At 42.1% G+C, this 25,527-nt stretch overlaps 1 protein-coding gene across 5 annotated transcripts in view; it reads right to left on the reverse strand.

Annotated features, from left to right (window-relative positions):
• FBXO34 (F-box protein 34) overlaps positions 1 to 24,092 on the reverse strand; it is a 105,442-nt gene extending 81,350 nt beyond the window's left edge. Inside the window, exons 1-2 of one of the 5 annotated variants that reach the window (XM_066276036.1) lie at positions 23,935 to 24,092; positions 22,290 to 22,340 (exon numbers count right to left, since the gene is read on the reverse strand). The gene's annotated coding sequence lies outside the window, so the exon portion shown is untranslated. Of the gene's footprint in view, positions 1 to 22,289; positions 22,344 to 23,138; positions 23,343 to 23,462; positions 23,796 to 23,934 lie in introns of those variants that run through there. The other 4 variants (XM_066276034.1, XM_066276038.1, XM_066276035.1 and 1 more) reach the window with 4 other exon arrangements.
• Positions 24,093 to 25,527: the final 1,435 nt, after the last annotated feature.

Raw genomic sequence — 25,527 nt, forward strand, 5'->3', positions numbered from 1 at the left:
GTGGAACAAAAGGATTACTCCTTTCATCATAAACTTTCTGACTGTTACGTTTTTCACCTACCATGAACATTAACATGTATTTGAGAAAGAAGTATTTACTGGATACTTCAAAGGCAAAAAAAAAAAAAGGTGTGCAGGAAAGAACTTTTTCAGTATTCTCATCCTACTAAAATTGGATGTGAACATCAAGAAAAGTACCTAATTAAGTCCGATGTTTTCATCACAGTTCTAGAAATACTCTCTCATGAATGATCATCTCAAGCCAGAAAAGTCTCAATGTATCACCAATAAAAAGTACCTCATGTCTTGCTTTGGAGAATTTTTTTTTTAATAAAATGATTGTAATCGCCATGTATATACACAATAGTTTCCTATGGCTTGACCTGTGGTGACGCGGCGCAAAAAGCGTCAATCTGAAACGCTGAAGTCGCTGGTTCGAAACATCGGGCTTGCCTGGTCAAAGCACATATGGGAGTTGATGCTTCCTGCTCTCCCTCACTTCTCTCTCTCCTCTAACATGAATAAATAAAATCTTAAAAAAAAAAAATAGTGTCCTACAACCTCTCCTACACAAAACACATTACTGGCTTCAACAAGTAAATATGTATCTTTTAAGCATGATTTCCTATCATTGTAGATTCCCCCTCTAAATCACCATAGTTTTAAAACTGAAATTAAAATCAATTTATAATACTGGAGATAATCAGGTATAGTCTGTGGTTCCTTAAGGCAGAGCAAAAATATTTTTTTATGGCAGGGGGGAAAATATTACAAGGAAAAAATAAGACAAATAGCTCATTAAGATACAAAAAGCAATTCACTTTAAAGAATCAGAGCCCTAGCCAGTGAGCTCAGCAGTAGGGCATTGGCCCGGTGTGTGGAAGTCCAAGGTTCGATTCCTGGTCAGGGCACACAGGAGAAGTGCCCATCTGCTTCTCCATCCCTCCCTTTCTCCTTTCTGTCTCTCTCTTCCCCTCCCGCAGCCAAGGCTCCACTGGAGCAAAGCTGGCCCAGGCGCTGAGGATGGCTCCATGGCCTCCGCCTCAGGCCCTAGAATGGCTCAAATTGTGGCGGAGCAATACCCCAGAGGGGCCAAGCATCATCCTCTGGTGGGCATGCCGAATGGATCCCGGTTGGGCGCATGTGGGAGTCTGTCTGTCTGCCTCCCCCACCCCGCTTCTCACTTCGGAAAAATTAAAAAAAATTATTTTAAATAGTCAGAATTTTCTAACTGAAATTTGAAATTATAAATTATTTTTGTGTGATATATAGTAAATCAGTGGCCCCCAAACCCCGGGCCGCAGACCGGTACCAGTCCATGGGCCATTTGGTATCGGTCCGCAGAGAAAGAATAAATAACTTACATTATTTCCGTTTTATTTATATTTAAGTCTGAACAATGTTTTATTTTTTTTTAATGACCAGATTCTATCTGTTACATCCGTCTAAGACTCACTCTTGATGCTTGTCTCGGTCACGTGATACATTTATCCATCCCACCCTAAAGGCCGGTCCGTGAAAATATTTTCTGACATTAAACCAGTCCGTGGCCCAAAAAAGGTTGGGGACTGTAGTAATGACTGTAGTCATTACTGTAGTAAATGACTATTTCCATTAGTATAATTTTATACAAATTATAGGGAAGTTTTTTTTAAAAACCTACAACAGCAAAACTTATGTACTGTATACTATCCCTCTGCTAAATAATACTTCCTATACAGCCACATTATACCTTTTGCTTTCCTGCTGAATCCAATTTTTAGGGAAGATGAAGGAAGAACATACAAATTCAGCCCCAGAGGAAAGCTACCTAAATTGTTCTTGAGCTAAACTAAGTCTAAGTAAGAATATCTTGTTAGGAACCAGATCTAGTTTTATTTAAAATACACTTTAGCCTGACCTGTGGTGGCGCGATGGATAAAGCATTGACTTGGAATGCTGAGGTCGCCAGTTCAAGACCGGGCTTGCCCGGTCAAGGCACATACAACAAGTAATCAATGAACAACTAAAGTGAAGCAACTATGACTTGATACTTCTTGTTCTCTCTCCTGCTCTCTCTGTAAAATCAATAAATAAAATTAAAAAAAAATTGTTTAAATAAAGTAAAATAAAATACATTTATTTAAATAAGCACTGATTAACTTTAACATAACATTTCTATTTCAATCACAGTGGCCTCATTCAATATACTTAAGTCATTGGGCCCTGGCCAGTTGGCTCAGTGATAGAATGTCGGCCTGGTGTGCAGAAGTCCCGGGTTCGATTCCCGGCCAGGGCACACAGGAGAAGCGCCCATCTGCTTCTCCACCCCCCCCCTTCCTCTCTGTCTCTCTCTTCCCCTCCCGCAGCCGAGGCTCCATTGGAGCAAAGATGGCCCGGGCGCTGGGGATGGCTCCTTGGCCTCTGCCCCAGGCGCTAGAGTGGCTTTGGTCGCAGCAGAGCGACGCCCCGGATGGGCAGAGCATCGCCCCCTGGTGGGCGTGCCGGGTGGATCCCAGTCGGGCGCATGTGGGAGTCTGTCTGACTGTCTCTCCCCGTTTCCAGCTTCAGAAAAATGCAAAAAAAAAAAAAAAAAAATATATATATATATATATATATATATATATATATATATATATATATTTAAGTCATGGGAAGCTGGAGCAAATAAGGATAATGGTCTCTTTGTAACATTCGAGTTCCAGTAAGTTGTTTCTGATTTCTTTTTTACTTCTAAGTGATCTTCACTAGGAAGGCATTTTATGTAAAAAGGTTCTTTTTCTTTTTTTTTAAATTTTTTTACAGAGATAGAAAGAGTCAGAGAGAGGGATAGATAGGGACAGATAGACAGGAATGGAGAGAGATGAGAAGCATCAATCATTAGTTTTTCGTTGCAACACCTTAGTTGTTCATTGATTGCTTTCTCATATGTGCCTTGACTGCGGGCCTTCAGCAGACCGAGTAACCCCTTGCTCAAGCCAGCGACCTTCGGTCCAAGCTGGTAAGCTTTGCTCGAACCAGATGAGCCCGCGCTCAAACTGGCGACCTCAAGGTCTCAAACCTGGGTCCTAAGCATCCCGGTCCGATGCTCTATCCACTGCACCAACACCTGGTCAGGTGTAAAGAGGTTCTTCTAGAGGTCAAATGGCACGGGTCTACACTCAGCTTCAATACACTTACTAGCTTGGCAAGCTGCTTAACCTCTACAACTCCATTTTGTGCAAGAAAAAGGGACAAAAACACTTTCCTCTATGGGTTATTAAAAAGATTAAAAATAATAATACACATAAAATGTGTAGCATGAGGCCCAGCTGGAAGGAAGGAAGGAAGGAATATTGTCACCCCTCACAATGACACTGGAACATACTCAACCCTAGAGATTCTTCCTCATTAACTAAACCACCACTTAAAAGCTCTGAGATGCAACTTCTCCAGAAAGATGCTAGAGGCTTGAGGCCGATGATGTATCATATTTCCCCATGTATAAAATGCACCTTAATTTTGGGGCCTGAAATTTGAAAAAAATATATATATTACATAAAGTTATTCAACTCAAGTTCTATTCATCTTAAAATTCATACAACTCCTCATCCCTGTCAAAACTCCCATTCATTAGCCTATCCTCATCTGTGTCTGATGACGAATCACTGTCTTCATATACTGCCTCATCTTCAGTTCCATCTATGGCATTTGAAATGCCACACTTCTTAAATGACTTGACAACAATCTCAATCGTGATATTATCCCAGGATCTTTTCACCTAGGTACAAACTTCTCCTATAGTTGGATTCTTCACTCTTCCTGCTGGTGTCAAGCAAAAAAATCTACAAAAATGAGCGCAAAAACAAGCATGAAAAAGTGGGAAATGCAAGTAAAAAAAATCTACAACCACTGTATAAGATGCACCTAGTTTTTAGACCTTAAATTTTGGGGGAAAAGGGTGCGTCTTATTCATGGGGAAATACAGTATTTCATCAGGCCAAAACTCAGTTCCTTTTCCACCAAGAGAATATAGAGTCCTTAAACTTTGCACAGCTTTCTTTGCTGTGGTATCATTATGGAACACAATGGTATCCAAAAGCAAAACTTTTAATAAAAATAATATTTTTAAATATATATTTGAAAATGTAAATTATTGTAGAACTAACTCTCTCATGTGCTACTTTCTTTCCTACCTTCATTCATTCAGGAAATGTTTGTTGAGCACTATGAGGCACTTGGAATACAGTGAATAAATAGTCCATATGCTGAAGGAACAATAACAACACTATGGTGGTAAAAGAGAGAATAAATAATAAGTGCCCTGGCAGGTTGGCACAGTGGTAGAGCATCAGCCCAGCGTGTGGAAGTCCTGCGTTTGATTCCCGGCCAGGGCACACGGGAGGAGCACCCATCTGCTTCTCCATCCTACCCCCTCCCTCTCCTTTCTCTCCATCTCTCTCTTCCCCTCCCATATCCAAGGCTACACTGGAACAAAGTTGGCTCAGGTGCTGAGGATGGCTACATGGCCTTCACTTCAGGCGCTAAAATGGCTCTGGTTGCAACGGAGCAACGCCTCAGATGGGCAGAGCATCGCCCCCTAGTGGGCATGCCAGGTGGATCCCAGTTGGGTGCATGCGGGAGTCTGTCTCTCTGCCTCCCCACTTCTCACTTCAGAAAAATACCAAAAAAAAAAAATTATAAGTAAGTGACATAGCACATGTTTGAGGGAAGCAACTGCTATGGGGTTAAAAATAGACTCGGGTAAGGGAACTTATAAAAGAACAGGGGGAGAGGAGCAGTTGCCATTTTAAACAGGTTGATCAACACAGGCTTCCTTGAGTTGATATACAGTATAGGAAAAGATTCAGAGAAAGTGAGGAGGTCAGGCATAAAGATTATCTAACAGAAAAGTGTTCTAGGCACATGGAACAGCTGATGTAAATCCTAAGGCAAGTACATTTACATCTGATTAACAATGCCACCATGACCTAACAAATAAGCAAAAACATCAGCCGTTGTTATTAGTCTCTAAATAGTCTCATTGTTATTAGTCTCCCTCGCCCCCCAAAATACTTGTGCTGACAAAACCCCCCAAAACTGTAAATATCATTCATTCAACAAATATTTATTCAAGACCAACCATGTATTAGGCACCACTTTCTATTTTAAACTACGGTATGTCCGTAAAATCATGGTGCACTTTTGACCAGTCACAGGAAAGCAACAAAAGACGTTAGAAATGTGAAATCTGCACCAAAAAAAAGGAAAACCCTCCCCGTTTCTGTAGGATGATGTGGCAGCATTGTGCGCATGCGCAGATGATAACTTAACACCGTGTATACGGTGGAGCAGCCCACGGCCATGCTAGTCAAGATGTGGACGGTACAGAGGAAAGTTCAGTGTGTTCTGTGGCTCATTAAATTCGAATCCGTGATCAAAGTGCAACGTGAATATCGGCGCGTTTATAATGAAGCACCACCACATAGGAATAACATTACTTGGTGAGATAAACAGTTGAAGGAAACCGGCAGTTTGGTGGAGAAACCTCGTTCTGGTAGGCCATCAGTCAGTGACGAGTCTGTAGAGGCTATACGGGATAGCTACCTAAGGAGCCCTAAAAAATCTGTGCATGCGTGTGCTCGACAATTACACCTATGCAAGACTACAGTTCATAAGGTGTTAAAGAAACGTCTGTTTTACGGGGTACAAATTGCAGCTGTTGCACGCTATCAAACCGGCGGATAGACCCACACGATGCACGTTTGCTACACAGATATGCTTCATGAGATCGACAATGATGCAAGATTTTTGCAGAAGACTGTGCTTAGCGATGAGGCGACCTTCCATAACTGTGGACATGTTCATCGCCATAACGTCCAAATATGGGCTGCTGAACATCCTCATGCCTACGTTGAGTACGAACATAACACCCCTAAAGTGAACGTGTGGTGTGGCCTGATGCATGATAAGGGGATAAGCCCATTATGTTTCGCAGAGCAGTCTGTGACAGCAAAGTCCTATCTTGACATGTTGGAATTGTATGCAGTAACACAATTTCCAGAAAGTATCATCTTTCAACAGGACGACGCTCCTCCACACTACACCACCATTGTTTGTGAGTTTCTGCATAGAACATTCCCCCAGCGGTGGATAGGCAGGGGTTCTGTCAAGCCATGGTCACCACGATCCCCGGATCTGATGCCCTTAGACTTTTATTTTTGGGTATGTGAAGCAACATGTGTACACTGAACGTATCAACGACATTAATCACTTAAAATACAGAATCACAGACGTTATTTACTCTGTTACACCAGACGTCCTTACCCATGTGTAGCAAGAACTTCACTATTGTTTGGATGTGTGTAGGGCAACAAATGGAGCCCACATCGAACTGCACTGAATATGTATGAAACTGGGAGAATTTTCCTTTTATTTGGTGCAGATTTCACATTTCTATCGTCTTTTGTTGCTTTCCTGTGACCGGTCAAAAGTGCACCATGACTTTACGGACACACAGTATGAAAATCTCCGAAAGGGGCCTGTGGTTGACTAAAAAGCTCATTTAAGTATAAGAAATATAGTTAATAATAATGTAATAACTATGTATGGTGTCAGGTGGGTACCAAACTTACCAGGGGGTTCGCTTTAAGTTATATAAATGTCTAACCACTATGCTGCACCCCTGAAACTAATATAATATTTAATGTTAACTATAATTGGAAAAAATTTTTTTTAATTTTAAGGAACCAAATGGAATGTATCTGTTGATTAGTTTCTTTTTTCCAATTAAGGGTACTTTAAAATTAGTTGAAAACATAGGTTCAAAAGGGGAAGGGATTAAGATGTACAAATTGCCTGTTATAAAAATATTCATGAGGATGTAAAGTATAGTATAGGAAACCGAGTCAATAATATTGTAATAATTAAGTATGGTGTCAGATGGGTACTAGATTATCAGGGTGATCACATTTTAAGTTAAATAAATGTCTACTCACTATATGTTGTACACTTGAAACTAATATAATATCATACATCAACTGTAACTGACATTTTTTTAAAGATTACCTGAAAACACATTTCTAAGTATTATAAATGATAATGTGACAGAAAATAGAGGACAAAAAAAATTAATACATTTTAACCTTATACCTTAATCTACTTTTTAACTGAGAGAGCAACTCCTAAAAACATCATTTGCTTGTTTTCCTGTCAGTTTACTGTGAACTATTTATGGGTAGAAGGGTTTCTCTTTTAACCTTAACCATCAATCTCCTCCTCTTAGGATTGTCCTAAATAAAATGGAAATGTGCTGTAATATGCTTCAAAAACCAAGCATTATATTAGCTGGTTGGGTAGTCCTTGTTTTCAAAGCATCTTAAGCTAGAAAAGAAGTATTTCCTCTTCTCTCTCTACTTAAATGCCTTATCAGGCACACTGAACCTACCCTGTGTCATCATGTTTTACCTATGAGATTAGCAAATACAAAACAGTATCAACGAAGATGTGCAATAATAGGTGTACTCTCAAACTCCAAATACTTTTGTGTGTGTGTGTATGTGACCCAGAGAAAGAGATAGGGACAGATAGGGACAGACAGACAGGAAGGGAGAGAGATAAGCATCAATTCTTCGCTGTAGCACCTTTGTTGTTCATTGATTGCTTTCTCATATGTGCCTTGGGGGGGGGGGCTACAACAGACGGAGTGACCCCTTGCTCAATATAGTCTTTGTTCTTAAGAGTATTTACTTTGAAGGGGTTAATGATTATTGTCTATGCCTACATGTGTTCAGAGGCCCCAAATGAAATTTCTACACTAGTTACTAGAAATTTAAAGGGTTAGTGATTTTCTTTGTTACCCTCCAACCTCGTTAGAAGCAATTTAATATTTGTATACTATTATCAGACAGAGGATGTAAATGATGTCTTGTTCTGGGTTTAAATGTCTGTATTTATCACTTATGAGTTTGTTTGTAATTGAAATAGATCAGTAAGTGGCTGGTGACCTCTACTTATGGATCGGTATAGTCATCATCCAGCACTGGTGTGAAGAAAAGGCTTTTTTTAGAGAGCTACCTTTTAAAAATTCAAGTTCTAAATTTTATGAATATTTTTCTAAAGTGAAAATTTAAAAAAATTTTAATGAAGTTTAATTATTACATAGAAATAAGTATGAGAAAGTAGAATATAAAAAACATAATACTGGCCCTGGCCAGTTAACTCAGTTGGTTAGAGTGTCATCTCGAAATGACAAGCTTGCGGGTTCGATCCCCAGTCAGAACACACATGAGAACCAACCAATGATTGCACAACTAAGTGGAACAACAAATGAATGCTTCCTTTCTTCCTCCCCTCTCTCCCTTTCTCTCTCGATACAGTAGAATTTCAGCAACATGGACTAAATGAACATTCAAATGCAGAAGTGGCACAAAATTAACATTTGGTGAATGAACTAAACACTAATAGTTTAGAAACAATATAATATACAGGGAGATAAAATTTAAATTAAGCTTTACTTCTCTGAATAAGATGTCTACACTATAAGCATAAAATACAAATGGAAAATTTCTTTTCAGAAAATGAGTAATTATACTGAGGGTCACTGATGAAGGTTGACATGGTTTACTTCTAAAGGGCAAAAACTATCTGCCAAAAACATTACATTGAATTCACAATTAATCTTTAAAAATGGTATCTCTGTAACTAATAAATCTTAATAAACCAGTAAAACTAGCATGTTCACAAGTATAAAGGTCATTATATTTTTTAAATTGGGAAGGGAAAAGGTAAACATTTACTAACACTCCTAAATGATGAATGTGGAGGTGAAAAAAAGACAAATCAAGTTAATTTCATATGGTATTCTCCAAAAATACTGAATAAAAAGCGTAACACAAGGACACGGATTACTCAAATTTGGTTCTAACATTTTTACTTGATTCTATAGGAAACAAAGATTAGTAACTATAAGACCAGTCCTTAACTCAAGAAGCCAAAATCTTAAGACTTTCAACAGGAATTCCAGATTATATGACTGGTAAAGAGGTAACATTTATATAAATCAGAGCCAATAAACAAGGAAAAGATTTAACAAGTGTTTGGGAAAAGAAGTGCTTGGAAAAACTGGGGACACAAACCTGTGGTAGTAAACACAAACCTTGTGTTTGCAAGTAGATTTCAATCTCCAAAATTAATGATACATTTTAAAGAGGCATGCTTCCCTCCCTCCTTATGTCCCTTAAAAGAAGGGGAAATCCGAAAGACTTCCATAAAGGAACAATTCTTATAACTTTATGACTCCTAATTCTCTACTAAAATAGGATAATTAAAAATCAAGCACGATAGATAAGGTAGATTTAAAAAATAAAACAAGATAACAGCCTGACCTGTGGTGGTGCAGTGGATAAAGTGTCAACCTGGAAATGCTGAGGTTGCTGGTTCAAACCCTGGGCTTACCTGGTCAAGGCACATATGGGAGTTGATGCTTCCTGCTCCTCCCCCCCCCTCTATAATGAATAAATAAAATCTTTTTAAAAAACAAACAAACAAACAAAAAACAAGATAACAGCCCTGGCCGGTTGGCTCAGCGGTAGAGCGTCGGCCTAGCGTGCGGAGGACCCGGGTTCGATTCCCGGCCAGGGCACATAGGAGAAGCGCCCATTTGCTTCTCCACCCCTCCGCTGCGCTTTCCTCTCTGTCTCTCTCTTCCCCTCCCGCAGCCAAGGCCTCATTGGAGCAAAGATGGCCCGGGCGCTGGGGATGGCTCTGTGGCCTCTGCCCCAGGCACTAGAGTGGCTCTGGTTGCAACATGGCGACGCCCAGGATGGGCAGAGCATCGCCCCCTGGTGGGCAGAGCGTCGCCCCCTGGTGGGTGTGCCGGGTGGATCCCAGTCGGGCGCATGCGGGAGTCTGTCTGACTGTCTCTCCCTGTTTCCAACTTCAGGAAAAACAAACAAACAAAAAAAAACAAGATAACAACTACAGTAAGAATCAAGTCATTTCTTTAGTAATAAACCCAAGAATATGCCTGACCGGGCGGTGGCGCAGTGGATAGAGCGTCGGACTGGGATGCAGAAGACCCAGGTTCGAGACCCTGAGGTCGCCAGCTTGAGCACGGGTTCATCTGGTTTGAGCAAAAGCTCACCAGCTTGAGCCCAAGGTCGCTGGCTCCAGCAAGGGGTTACTCAGTCTGCTGAAGGCCCCTGGTCAAAGCACGTATGAGAAAGCAATCAATGAACAATTAAGGTGTTGCAATGTGCAACGAAAAACTAATGATTGATGCTTCTCATCTCTCAGTTCCTGTCTGTCTGTCCCTGTCTATCTCTCTCTCTGTCTCTGTAAAAAAAAACAAAAAAAAAAACCCAAGAATATCTTAAGTAACTGAGATAATTTGTAATACAGAGGAAAAGCCCCTAAAGCAATAAAGAACAGAGAAAATAATTCATTTTTTAGATTCAGAAGTAAAATGGTAATTAATGTGGCTTAAGTTTTCAGCTAAATTTCACAACCATCAATTTTTTTAATTCAGTAGTTTTAAAATGTCTTATACTATAATTTTTAACTGTAAAAATATTTTATACTCTAATTTTAAAAATAAATATATGCTACTAGAATGCAAAGTTACATCTCAATTTGAGGAAAAGTTATGACCTGCTAGTAAAACAAAATGTAAACTTTCTAGAAAAGTTAATATTTGGACTAATAATCAATTTTATTAACAAAATTTGCCAAAAAAGGAGGAAAAACCAACAAGGTGTTACACAGTAAGACAAAAAATAAATTTTTTAAAAATTTTATTCATTGATTAATTTGAGAGAAAAACATTGTTTTGTTAATCCACTTATTTATGTATACATTTTTGACCCTTGTATGTGCTGTGGCCAGAGATAAAACCAACCTTGATGCATCAGGATGATGCTCTAACCTCATAACCTCAAACTGAGTTTTTGGCCAGGGCTCAAAAAACACTTTTTTGTTTGTTTGTTTTGTATTTTTCTGAAGTGAGAAACAGGGAGGCAGAGAGACAGACTCCCGCATGCACCTGATCGGTATCTACCTGGCATGCCCACTAGGGGGCAGTGCTCTGCTCATCCAGGGCATTGCTCTGTTGCAACCAAAGCCATTCTAGTGCCTGAGGCAGAGGCCATGGAGCCATCCTCAGCACCCGGGCCAACTTTGTTCCAATGGAGCCTTTGCTATGGGAGGGGAAGAGAGAGAGAGAGGAAGGAGGGAAGGAGAGGGGGAGGGGTGGAGAAGCAGATGGGCGCTTCTCCTGAGTGCACTGGCTGGGCATTGAACCTGGGACTTCCTCACACCAGGCCAATGCTCTACCACCACTAAACCAACCGGCCAGGGCCAAAAAACAAATTCTTAAATAAAGGCTACTACTTGCCAAAAAATATATAGAAGATCTGTAAATTATCTCTACAACAAAAAGTGACAGAGGTTAACAATAGCATTTAGCACAGTGCCTGGCATATGAAACATACTGTACTTTTTTTTTAGTAAATGAATAATAAACAGGTCTTGAAATTTCACAAGTTAAATATGTTAGTGTATAAATAGTTGATCAGGTTAACATAAGATGTTAAATAAAACACAGGTAAAAAAAAAAAAAAGAAAGATTCCTAAAGCATAAAGCTTCTGACCTTCTTTGGACTTATTTGTAGTCCTATTTGCAGTCTCCCAAGTGAGCTAAAGCACTGTGATGGTGGTAGAGCTCTTCGTCCAGGCAAAGTGCCTTAACTACAGAAACCTCTCCCCTATGGCTCAAGTGACTGGTGGGTAGAAAGTAAGGGGAACCTCCAGAGAATAATTCTGATGACTGAACTTGAAATAAAATCTCTTGCCCTACTTTGAAAACAAGTTTACCTCTCCCGGTTCCTGGACAATGGAGCAAATGTGTCCTTTGAGACTTCCTTGTCAAACTCAAATTTCACCTTCAGAAACTTCAGCTAATCAATAATTCCTTACTGCAGTTCCAAGAGTGATTTTACAGCTACAAATAGACTACCTTAGAAACAATATTTTTTTTAATCTTCAAGACTGCTAGAAGGTGTCTAAATTAACCAACAGAGTAGAAAAAGAAACAGAATTTCAAAAAAAAGTTAGGGCTACAAATTTAAATAGCTCAGGTATGTCCCATAAGATAAAGGAAAAAAAACAAAACAAAACTAAGCCTTTGATTATGTGTCTACAATTAGGGGACATATGATAGAAGTTTACAATGTGATATGGGAAATAAGTAATATACATAAAGCAATTAGCAATAAACTATGATATATAATGATATGCTAAGTGGCTGAGTATTCAATATACATCAGAGGAGTTCAGGAAATGGAAAGACTGCAGAGGGATTGGAGAGTCCAAGGAGGTTTTACCAGAACAAACTTCTTATAATGGATGATTATATTTAGAGAAATGGGAAGGGAAGGCTGAGGAAACTGCCTAATTGAGCACCAGGTTCGCTGCAGGCAGTCCCATAAACTTGTGAAGGAGGAGGATGGGATGCACCCTCTTACAGCAAGTCTCAAGAGCTACTTTTAAGTGTGATGCCACAGAAACCCAGTGTAGGAGAGGAACATTCCAGTGGAATTTTTGTTCAATTAAGCTGGCAACTGTACAAAAAGAGCAGGTAATGAATTCATGAAAATTGTAACAGAGACAATTATAGAAATCAAATTCAGAATGATCATTGGTCTAGATCCGTGCTACCCTAAAACAGAGGCCACTAGCCATACGTGGCTTTTGAGTACCTGCAATATCACCAGTCTAAACTGAGATGATCTGTAAGTGTAAAATGCACATTGAATTTCAAAGACTTCATATGAAAATGAATGTAAATTATCTCAATTTTTATATTGATTATATGTTGAAATTATGATGTTGAAGATATATTTTAAAAATTATTTTCAACTGTTTCTGAAACATTTTTTGATTCTTTTTTTCTTCTTCTTAAAGAAGACACCTTGACATTTCATGTAATAGTGGTTTGGTGGTGATGAACTCCTTTAGTTTTTTTTTGTCTGAAAAGCTCTATATATGTCCTTTGATTCTAAATAATAGTTTTGCTGGATAGAGTAATCTTAGTTGTAGGTCCTCATATTTCACCACTTTGAATATTTCTTGCCAATTACACTGGCCTGCAAAATTTATTGAGCAATCAGCTGACAGTCTTATGGGAGTTCCCTTGTAAGTAACTAACTGCTTTTCTTCTGCTGCTTTTAAGAGTTTTTGTCTTTAACCTTTTGCACTTTAATTATGATGTGCTTTGGTATAGGCTTCTTTGGGTTGATCTTGTTTCGACTCTGCATTTCCTGGACTTTTATGTCTATTTTTAAATTTTTTTCTGAGAGAGAGAGAGAGAGAGAGAGAGAGAGAGACAGGAACATCGAGCTGCTCCTGTGTGTGCCCTGACTGGGGAGTCAAAACAGCAACCTCTGCACTGGGAAGATGCTCCAACCAAACAAGCTATCCCACCAGGGTTTTACTGACCGCTTGATTTTTGGAGAGACAGTGAAGAAGGGAGAGAGAGGTATGGGGGAGGGGAAGCACTCATCTGTTGTTCCACTCAGTCGTGCATTCATTGGTTGCTTCCCGTGTGTGCCCTGGCTGAGGAACAAACCCACAACCTTGTTTCTGGAGGCTCTTAACCAACTAAGCTAACCAGCTAGGCCTGTATGTCTATTCTCTTCACCAGGTTAGAAGTTTTCTGTCATTTTTTCAATTAGGCTTTCAATTTCTTGCTCTCTCTCTCTTCTCTGGAACATCCATGATGCAAATGTTGGTACATGTGAAGTTGTCCCAGAGGCTCCTTACAATATCCTCATTTTTTTTTCATTCTTTTTTGCTGTTCTGACTGGGTTTTCTTTTTTGTTTTTGTTTGTTTCTTTTTGCTTCCTTATATTTCAAATCACTATTTTTAAATTTTTCTTTTTTTAGCAAGAAAAGAAGAGAAGGGGAGAGGAAAAGTGAGGTAGAGAGGGAGGGCATCTTCTGAAGAGGGAGAAGAGACAAAGAAAAACATCACTTTGTTGTTCCACTTACACATTAATTGGTGGTCCCAAATTGGTGTTTTAATTCTCAACTTCATCTACCCTACTGTAAATAATTAATTTTGATCCCTGTAAATTATTCTTCATTTCAGTTAGTGTAGCCTTCATTTCTGACTGGTTCCCTTTTATGGTTTCCACATCCTTTTTTATTCTGTTGAAGTTCTAAGTTCAACGACTCTTCCCCTAAGTTCTTTGAGCATCCATAAAACCAGTGTTTTGAATTCTGCATCTAAAAGATTGCTTGTCTCCATTTTGTTTAGTTCTTTTTCTGAAGTTTTGTTTTTTCGTTGGGGACATGTTTCTATGTATCCTCATTTTGGCAAACTCCTCCCTGTGTTTGTTTCTATGTATTAGGTACAGCTGCTATGTCTGCCAGACTTGAAAGAGTGGCCTAATGCAGCAGGTGTCCTGTAGGGTCCAATGGCACAGCCTCCCCAGTCACCTGAACTGAACACTCCATGGGCTGTTTATAACCTCCTACTGTAATTGAGCCTTGATTGCTGTGGCACTTCAGTGGGAGGGATTTACCCCTAAGCTGACCTGCTACAAGGACTGGCTGCAATGTATCAGCTGTTCAGGGGCCCGCCCCATGGAGTTGGACTTACTTCAGTGGGTCTCTGGTGCCCACTGAGTCTGCCCCTTGAGTGTGTCACTTGTAGAAGTGGTTGGGTTGTGCTTCCATGTGGTATGAAGCTGTTCACTGAGTGCACTGGCTCTGGGGCTTCCTGGGAGGTGCAGGCCAAGGTCAGTCATCACCTGTGTTCTGCCCAGGACCACCTGACATGAGCTACAAAGTGATTTTCAGATGGCTGCTACTTGCGCTGGGCTGGAGGTGCCCAGGAGAGGACAAGCTGCAAACCAAGGCTGGCTGGTGCTAGTTCCAGACCTGTGGCCACTTAGAGAAAGAATACAGCACGTCTAGGCCAGATGTTGCTTGTTTGAGAGATTTTAGGAAAGTCTTAAGCATGAGCCAAGACAGGCCACTCATATGGAAAAGCTACTGGAAGCAGCTGGGGTGGGCCCACAAGTTGGTGGAGTGGCATCTCAGGAAATCACCAGAGCAGAAAGACCAGTGATATCCTGGTTAAAAGAGACTCAGCTCTGTCTCCATCATACCTACTGGCTCTGTGAGGGAGTGTTCAGCAAAGGAACAATGGCCTCTGCCAGAAAGTCTATGTAGAGAAAACAGCCCCTCCAGCTCTTCTTGCCTTGATGCCAGATAGTTCGGTTCCTCCCCGTATGTCCCTGGTGCCTTTCAAGCTGCTGCCCCAGCACCGGAACTCAGAGACAGTGAGTACAAGAAAGTCCATGCATGGACCCTTTAAGAGGAACCGCCTGGGTCTCTAGCAGCCCTAACTTAGCCACAATCCTCAGTGGCTTTTACAGGCAGAAGTTATAGAGGCTTCTCTCTTCCTGGTACTGGAATCCTGGGCTGGGGGTGCCTGGTGTGGGGCTGGTCCCCTTGATCCTTACAAGGGGACCTCCTCAGCTGAGACATCCCTCCCAATTTTTATCTGCCACGCTTGGGTGTGGGACCAGCCCTCCACGTCTCCAACCCTTCTATCAGTCTCACTGTGGCCTCTTTACATCCGTAAGTTACTGGACTTCCGTTCAGCTATATTTCAGGCGGCTCTAAATGACAATTGTTCTATAGTTTAGTTGTTCATTTTAATGCTGCCCCTCTTTCTTTCCCCTTCCTCTCTCTGCCTAAGATCAAGCAATAAAAAAATAAAAAGGAGGACGCGAGTACCACATTTCCCTACACCACCATCTTGACTGGAAGCCAACCATATTTTAATATAACTTTTCTTTTGTAGTCCTATGTATTTTATTTAGAAATAATTCTCAGAAAGAAGGTCATATGCTTCCGACCACCAAAGGAGACCCTGGAGCAAAGTAGTTAAGAGCCCGCCCTACAGCTCCTGCAGAAGCACTCCCGTCGCCCTCCTCTGCACTTAGAGGCATGAGAACATGGGGCTTGAGCTACAGACAACATGCTGTCACCATAAAGGAGCCAATACCACAGAAGAAGAATTCATTAAAAAGAGAAAAGAAAGATGAGGTTCCAGACCTAAATATAAGTAGATCAAGGTCAACTTTGAATTTGTCATTATTGTAAGCCAGTAAATTTGAGTTAAATTTTCTGTTATACTCAAAATATTAAAAAATCTAAATGATAGAGTTGATTGCAATAGTTTCTATCGCAACCCTAGCCAGTTAGCTCTGTCAGTTAAGAGTGTTGTCTAGAAATGCCCAGGTTATGGGTTCGACCTTTGCTCAGGGCACATATGAGAAATGACCAGTGAATGCACTACGAACAAATGAATGCTACCCCTCTCCCCCCTCTTTCTTTTCCCTTCCTCTCTCTGCCTAAGATCAAGCAATAAAAAAAAAAAAAGTGTTGGCCCTGGCCGGTTGGCTCAGTGGTAGAGCGTCGGCCTGGTGTGCAGGAGTCCCAGGTTCGATTCCCGACCAGGGCACACAGGAGAAGCACCCATTTGCTTCTCCACCCCTCCCCCACTCCTTCCTCTCTGTCTCTCTCTTCCCCTCTCGCAGCCGAGTCTCCATTGGAGCAAAGTTGGCCCGGGGCTGAGGATGGCTCCATGGCCTCTGCCTCAGGCGCTAGAATGGCTCTGGTTGTGACAGAGCAACGCCCCAGATGGGCAGAGCATCGCCCCCTGGTGGGCATGCCGGGTGGATCCCGGTCGGGCGCATGCGGGAGTCTGTCTGACTGCCTCCCGTTTCCAATTTCAGATAAAAAAAAAAAAAGTGTTATCTGGCCAGTGGTAACACACTGGATAGAGTGTTGACCTTGGTCAATGAGGTAGGTCCCAGGTTCAAAACCCCAAGGTTGCTGGCATGAGTGCAGGCTCATCTGGCTTGAGCGCAGGATCACCAGCTTGAGTGTGGGGTCACTGGCTTGAGCAATGGGTTACTTGCTCGGTTGGAGCCTCTCAGTCAAGGCACATATGAGAAGCAATCAATGAACAACAAAAGTGCCACAATTACGAGCTGATGCTTCTTATCTCTCTCCCTTCCTGTCTGTCTCTTTCTCACTCAATTTACAAAATAAAATAAAATAGTTCTATCTCAGGAAACTAGTACAATACCCATGTCTTTCCATAGAAACAGCAAAATTAGAAAAGGTTAACTTTGTCACATTGAGGAGATCTGGGGAAAACTAGTTTAGTATACTAAAGACTCATTCAGTCTTCACTCCAATCTATTCTCACACGGGCTTCCTGTTTTATCAAGACAACTAAAAACTACATTTTCCAGCTGCCTTTGATGCTAAGATTTTTTTTTCTCCTTTTTTTTGGTGATAGAGACAGAGAGAGTCAGAGAGAGGAACAGATTAGGGACAGACAGACAGGAAGGGAGAGAGATAAGAAGCATCAATTCTTCATTGCGGCATCTTAGGTGTTCATTGACTGCTTTCTCATTATGTGCCTTGACTGGGGGGCTACAGCAGACTGAGTGATCCCATGCTCAAGCCAGCGACCTTGGGCTGAAGCTGGTGAGCTGTGCTCAAACCTGGGTCCTCCCCGACCCAGTCCGACACTCTATCTACTGTGCCACCGCCTGGTCAGGCGAAGCTAAGATTTTTACATATGACCTAAATGTGGCCAAGCTGGCATTCTGCTTAAGAGAGGCATAGCATCAGCAACATCTATCTGCTAATCATATGTAATAAATATATTTTGCCAAAAAAAAGGATATGGAGAGCAGAAAGTAATATATAATAATGGTTCTGCCCAAGGAAGTTAAAATTCGGCCAAGTATGGTGGCAATGGCATTCAGGTTCAGCAACATGGTCTGTGGGGGCAGTAGGCAAGTTCTGCCTACGTCATTCTGGGGTTTGTTCCAACAAGGTTAGTCTAAACTGTTCATTCAGTTCACTCAAAGTTTACATATCTTGCTTTCCCATAAACCCAATTTGCTACAACTACTTAGAGAAAATGCTCTTGCTACAGATTCTTGAAATGGTTGGCTCAGTGGTAGAGCGTCGGCCTGGCATGCAGAGGTCCTGGGTTTGATTCCTGGCCAGGGCACACAGGAGAAGCGCCCATCTGCTTCTCCACCCCTCCCCTTCTCCTTTCTCTCTGTCTCTCTCTTCCCCTCCCGCAGCCAAGGCTCCATTGGAGCAAAGATGGCCCGGGCGCTGGGGATGGCTCCTTGGCCACTGCCCCAGGCACTAGAGTGGCTCTGGTGGCAACAGAGGGGCAGAGCATCGCTCCCTGGTGGGCATGCCAGGTGGATCCTGGTCGGGCACATGCGGGAGTCTGTCTGACTGTCTCTCCCCGTTTCCAGCTTCAGAAAAATACAAAAAAAAAAAAAAAGGCATGTAATTAGCAGTTAGTAACCTACAGGAGTTAAAAGCATATGGATACACACACATGTAGGCATGACCTGGAAAAAATGATAATGGAGAAGCCCCGAGATTTAAAGCCAAGATGACAAGGAGTACCTCAAAGAACCAAGAACGGAGCTGTAGATAGTTTGGATCTAGAAGACAATTTCAAGCAAAGCTAAGAAATCAGACGAAATCAGAGACAGCCAAAGAACCAAGAGGAGAGAACTCAAAAGATAAAGAGGCCTTCTATACAACTAAATACCAAAGATGACAAAGACGATAAGAATTTAATGAAAAGATTTGTTTTTCACATTACGCCCTTCCTCAAAAATTATTACTGGATAGAGAATAATGCTCAAACTCCTTTCAAAATTGGGTCTTAGTCACCCTTGTCTGCAACTGTTCCTTTATAACGTAACTTTTAACTGCAGTCTATTTAAAAAAAAAAAAAAATCTGGATCCTAAAATAAAGACCCAGGAAGCTTTCTCTGGCAATACCAGTTGTCTCCTGTGAATCCATGTAACATTTATCTCTCTTTGGATACCTTAACTAAAAATCAAACTAAATTATAAGCTTAAAGAGAACAGGGCCTGTGTTCTTGATTTCTTTGTATTCTGAACACCTAGCATAAATCCATTCAAATGTGCTAACAAAGCAGGCCTTTGAACAGGTAGTTTCAGAAGACTTGCTGGAAGAAAAATTGCAAGAGATTAAAAAGTTAATTAAATTGACTTAGATATGCATGAAGGAACTTTCTATAGTGATTGCAGAACCTGGATATCATGACAAGGTTACAAGTTACACACATGTATGAACTTATTCAAACTAAAGGAATGGTACATATTCCCTTATATATCATATATAAATTTCACCTAAAATCTAGTAAACAAATAGTCTGTTAATAGGCATACTAAAGTATTTAGGTGTAAAGTATACTTACTTTAAAATACAACAAAAATATGAGATGAATTTAAAAATGAATAGGAGAGCCCTGGCCGGTTGGCTCAGTGGTAGAGTGTCAGCCTGGCGTGCAGGAGTCCCGGGTTCGATTCCCGACCAGGGCACACAGGAGAAGCGCCCATCTGCTTCTCCACCCCTCCCCCTCTCCTTCCTCTCTGTCTCTCTCTTCCCCTCCTGCAGCCGAGGCTCCACTGGAGCAAAGTTGGCCAGGGCGCTGGGGATGGCCCCATGGCCTCTGCCTCAGGCACTAGAATGGCTCTGGTTGCGGCAGAGCAACGCCCCAGATGGGCAGAGCATCGCCCCCTAGTGGGCATGCCAGGTGGATCCCGGTCAGGCGCATGCGGGAGGTCTGACTGCCTCCCCGTTTCCAACTTCAGAAAAATGAATGAATAGGAGAAAAAAAAAAATGAATAGGAGAAAGGGAAGATACGGCAGATAAGCAAATACTATAAAATATTAAGGGCAGAATCTAAGTTATGGGTATTTAGGTATTCAATATACAAACTTCTTGCAACTTTTCTGTGATTCTAAGTTTTCATTATAAAATGTTAAGAAAAGAAAGCAAATACTAGAAATAAAAGCTGTGAGAGGCTCACATATTTCAGATATTTGTCAATTAAAGAAAAGGACTGACAATGAAGAAGGTATTTATGTCCATGCCAACTGAGAGTGGTATATGCAGACTGTCCCTCCTCTCCACCTCCGATTTTAGACTGCTTATACAAGCTAGTTCTGGCCTTAAGTGTTTGTTCTTGCCTCAGAGAAAGAGCTCTCTCACTTAAACTCCATTTATTCTAGTACAATCCAAATCTATGGATTCTAAACCCTTTCACAATCTGTTCTCCATTCTTTTTACCTGAGTTACTAATACCTAATTAGACCAACCTTTAGACAAGACCTGTGGCCACTCTGAAATAACATAAATGGTTTATCTTCTTGGTCCAATTCTGGCCGCTCAGACCCATGGCCCTCCACGGCAAAGGAATGTTGGGTTCTTGCAACAAGGACAATTCATTTGAGTGCCTGGCTAAGTACCTGGCATAGAGGTGCTCAAAATATGTTTGTTATGAATGCCTGATAATATAATACACATATATAACTTAGTTTCCCATTCATACCTACATTGCAGTGAGGACAGTAAATGTATGTGCTAGGATTCTGATGGTAAACACAAAGAAAAGATCTGAAGCCTCTTCTGTGAAGCTAAGTAGAAGAGAGGGTTGGAAACAAAAAACTGACAAACTCTTTCAACTTATCATTAAGAAATACCTACATTTTAATCATTAATATTTTCCCAGATAACACAGTAAATTCATCAGCTTCAAAATACCATAAGCATGAAATACAGGAGAAAAAATAAATTAAGCAAACACAAGGACTGACAGGAATTCAATTTCCAAATGACCTAAATGCATTTGGAGTTAATCTGCTCGTTTTTGTTGTTGTTTCCAAAGGACTGCAGATTATGCACTTGCTGAATTTTGCCTTTGTCACACATGACCTAACAAGGAAGGCATTCATTATACCATAGTAGCTTCCCTCAAGAATCTGGTTCTAAACAGCTGCAAATTTTGGAAGATAACACCAAACGATGTCTCTAACGATTAGTATATCCTCTCCCAAACAAATATTAAAACCAGTTAGAATGTGTAGTTAATACGTGTTTACTAGAATATCAAGACAATAGTAAACTGGCTCAGCATAAACTTTTAAGTTTAGAAAATAAAGTAGAAACTTTGTGTAAGAATTTTAATTCTACACATGTTAACAGAGTAATTGATCCAATAAACATATCCTAAAGAATTTCTTAAAATTTAGCACTTTTATTTTTCATTATTTGTTTTTATCTGTCAAAAAAATGCTGATTACTAATGACTTACTGATTTAGTCCTTTCAAATGCTGTGACTGGATAAAATAACAAGATATTTTAAAATAATAATAAAGATGATCTCAAATAAGTTTCTATTTATAAGAAGTAAAAGCTGCTTCCTATAAATTAGGGGATATTTCAAAATGAAATATGAAGCGATAAAATATTTCCTAATTTTTGTGAGCAATGTAGAACTGAAAGTAGCAAGGCCTGGGTGAAAGACATCTTGCTGAAAGTAGAAAGAAGCTGTAAAAATGTTTCAGAAGAGTTATGGCTTATTAAATAGTTATGCAAGGATATGTATAACCTGCCTTTTTTTATAACTGTCATTGTTCCTCCGTCACATCAGAATACACAAATTTATTCTCTACCTAGTAACTCATTTTCCATGAGGAAATAAATATAAAAGTTTCTCCTCCTTGGCAGTGCATTTTTTCCTATTTGAAATGCACTGCCGAAGAGTAGCTATGTATTTCATTATCATCATTTATTTGTCTTTCTACTCACATTTAGTTTGACCTCCATCCCTTCCCATTTACACTACTACACTTAATTTACACAGAGCCATGTAGCCTGCCCCACAAAGGCCACCCAGAAAAGACACATGCAAACGTTCTTTTTGTACCGCCTTCAGTTTCATTACATAATATCTTGTCGTGATTCTTTAACCTTAAAGAGTAGGCTGATTAACACCCTCAATATCAGAGCTATCAGTCTTGAGGATCCAAAGGCTCAAATACCATCTTTAGAACCTTCACTCAACATTGCCACCATATGTTAATAATTCCCAATTTCTTAAAATATATATATATATTTAAAAAAATTAACTCTCAGGAATATACACAATGCTGCTGAATTTCCAAGGTGAGGATCAAAATGAGATTTATAGGGAAGCTTTGCTTTGTGAACTTCCAGTCAAATCTAACAGTAATCAATGAGGGTAAATGTTTGCTTTCATTCCCTACATTAATAGGCACCGCATAACTTTCATCTGAATATTGATGCAAAATCCAGAGACACAATACATAATCTATAATCTATAAAGAGCAATGAGGGAGGAGAAATATTAACCACAACAGCAAAAAACCTACCTTATAAGTCAAGGTCAGTGAAGAAGGATGGAGGACTCCGATCCAAGCTTCCTGCTAAAAACACGAAATTGTAATTACACTTCAATTTTAAATCGTCTAATTTTCAAACTAGATTCTATTACATGATTCTACAGAGAGGACGACATGATGAAAGTAATTGGTCTGAAGAGAGTTGGTAATGGCAAATGACTAGCTTCCTTCCCTTCCAGTCCGATTGCTCTCTTTTAAAAATTTTGGAAGAAAACCGAGAAACTTTCTTTTTTAATTTTGTAGTTTCATATTTGAAAGCACCTCAGACAAGATTTAAGTTACATGTCCAGACAAGCAGTCCTTGGATGTTATTATATTGTTATGACCCAGCCTTAGTAAGAAAGCAAGAAAAAGGTTTGTTGCTGAGCTATAATCATAAGAAACCCTCGACTGCCCATGATAGCATGGGGCAGGGACAATCTATATAAATTAAATCCTTAGATAATTATTACTTAAGAGTAATAATGGATTAATTCAAACACCCTCCTCCAACAGAAAAAGTTCATTTAAGACCTGCTCTCCCTCTTCTAAGCCATTCTCTAACAGAAATGCTAACTAGCATACAGATGATCTCCAAACTGTCTAGTAAATAAGGCAACTGAGCTATCAGCACTCAAACTGATTCTGTTCCCACAATTCCGATCACAAACCATCAAACTATGAGTTTAGCTTTCTGAAAGGCATTTACATTAAACACCCGATCCTCACACACCCTAAAAGAGCCCTCCTGGTGTAGCTGTTTCTAAATCATATGTCTCATATTGAATTGTACTAACAATGCCTGTTTGAGATGAAGTTTAAGAATTTGTCAACTATTACATTAAAATTGTAAAATGCTGATATCGAACAACTTTCGATTCAAATCCGCTGCGATTCCAGGCGACAGGAGACTGAACTTCCTTTTCTCGCCTCCGGAACCACCCGGCCCTTCCGCACCAAGGTCCCGGCCAGGGCCTGCAGTGACATCACAGCCCATCTCCTGGAAACCCCTGACGTCACAGACGCGCGGACCCACAGCACTATGACCTCATCGCCAACTGGGGCCGACCCGCAGTAGATCTGCACCAGCCGGGAGGCCAAGGAAGCTTCCAAGGCTCCATCCTGCCCGGTCCTGGGAAAGGTTAAGGACAGGCGCCAGCTCACCTGCGCTGGGACAAGGACCGAGTGGCCGAGCCCGAACGGGCGCGACCGTGCGAGGCGACCCCCACCCAGAGCCCGACTTCCTCACGGGCCACTGGACCCGGAGGTGGGAGAGCCGGTCCGCTGCCTGCCCACGGCCTATCCGTAACCTCCTCGGCTTCAGCTGGGACCCGGGACCCGGGACCCCGCTCGCGCCTGCCCGTCCGCCCGACCCTCCGTGGCCCACGGGGACGCCCAGCGCCCGGCCCGCGCGCGGGCGGAGGCCGGCCGGGAGGAGGCGCGGGCCGCCGGCTCCCTGCCCCAGACGCGCCCGCAGCGCCGCGCGCCCCAGACTCGCGGCGGCGGCCCCGCCCCCACCCGCCCCGCGTCCCGGGAGCGCAGGCGAGCGGCGGGAGGGGGGCGGGGAACGGCCACGGTGGCCCCGCCGAAGCCCGATCGCGCTGCCCTAGCGCCACGCCACCCAGCTCCGACCCACCTGTGCTCGTGCCCTGGCCCGGGCCTGTCCCGGGGCTGCACACCCCGATGCCGCGGCGGCTGCGGCGGCGGCAGGAGGCCTGGCTCGCTCCCCACCGCTGAGGCGGACCGAGCGCCCAGCGCGGCGCGGCGAAGCCCAACGATCGCCCCGAATCCCATTTGTTTGGCTAAAACGGCGTGACGTCACGCGCCGGCCGAATCGACGGTTGGCCAAGGGAGGGGCCGCGGGACCAGGGGGGGGGTCTCAGCGCCTCCTGCCGGGCATTTTTGGTACTTCGGACGCCGGGGATGAGAGACCGAGAGAAGCATCCGCGGGCCCCCAAGTGGTGGCGAAGAGTGAAAGCTCCAGCACGACCTGCAGGGAAAGCAGAAGCAGTCAAACCTTCAGGGTAATCTGAATGTTAGTAACGCCAGTGTTCAGTCAGTAAACACGACATTGGTAGACCTGGAGCTATAAATGGTATAAGATCACTATTACACATTCTAGTTGACTTGGGTTCCAATTTTGGTTCTGCTACTAGATGGAAAACTGGACTTTAAAGTTCTCATTTGTAAAATGAAGAGGTAGCAAGAGTCCTTCTGTCATTCTTTTCTATGCAAACATGGCAGAAATACCTACCAGGATATACATAAACTTAAGACTGACAGTGGACTGGCTCTGTAGCTGGCCAGCAGACCATATTTCCTTCTAGGAGAAGGAAAACCAGGAGGCAAGGAAACCACTTTTGGCAAGTCCTTCCCTTGATCCTATTTCCCCCTTCACACACTGGGAATGATCCCCAAGAAATGAAGCCAGTAGGACTAGTGCAGCGTGCATGAGGGCACAGGATGGGAATGATGTGCCACAGTGAGCCCATAGGCCTCATAGTGAGCTGGAAGAGGGACAAGATTAATGTGGCCTGCTCCTAGAAGAGTTTTCCTATTGGAATTTTCCCCAGGAGATGTTCTCTCCACAGTCAGTGGAGTAAGAACAAATGTGATGGTCAATATAGGCCACAGACGCTGTAACCTGAAACCATTCATGTGGGAACCCTAGGTCTGAAGCGAGGGGTTGGAGTTCTTAGAGAACCAGGGGGACTACGTAAGCTGTGCTTAAGAGACTGGAAGCCAAGACAGCAATGCTACCTAAGGAACAGAAGGAAAGCCCTGATCGGGTTGCTCAGTTAGTTGGAGCCTTGACTTGATGATCCAAGGTTTCAGGTTCATCAGGGCACACACAAGAATCGACCAATGCGTGTGTGAATAGGTGGAACAACCAATCAGTGTTTCTCTCTCCCTTCCTCATTCTTTGAAATCAATCAGTCAATCAATCATTTATTTATTTATTTATTTATTTTCCATTTTTCTGAAGCTGGAAACAGGGAGAGACAGTCAGACAGACTCCCGCATGCGCCCGACCGGGATCCACCCGGCACGCCCACCAGGGGGCGACGCTCTGCCCACCAGGGGGCGATGCTCTGCCCATCCTGGGCGTCGCCATATTGCGACCAGAGCCACTCTAGCGCCTGGGGCAGAGGCCACAGAGCCATCCCCAGCGCCCGGGCCATCTTTTGCTCCAATGGAGCCTTGGCTGCGGGAGGGGAAGAGAGAGACA

The sequence above is a fragment of the Saccopteryx bilineata genome, chromosome 4, assembly GCF_036850765.1.
Source record: "Saccopteryx bilineata isolate mSacBil1 chromosome 4, mSacBil1_pri_phased_curated, whole genome shotgun sequence".
Lineage (NCBI taxonomy): Eukaryota > Metazoa > Chordata > Mammalia > Chiroptera > Emballonuridae > Saccopteryx > Saccopteryx bilineata.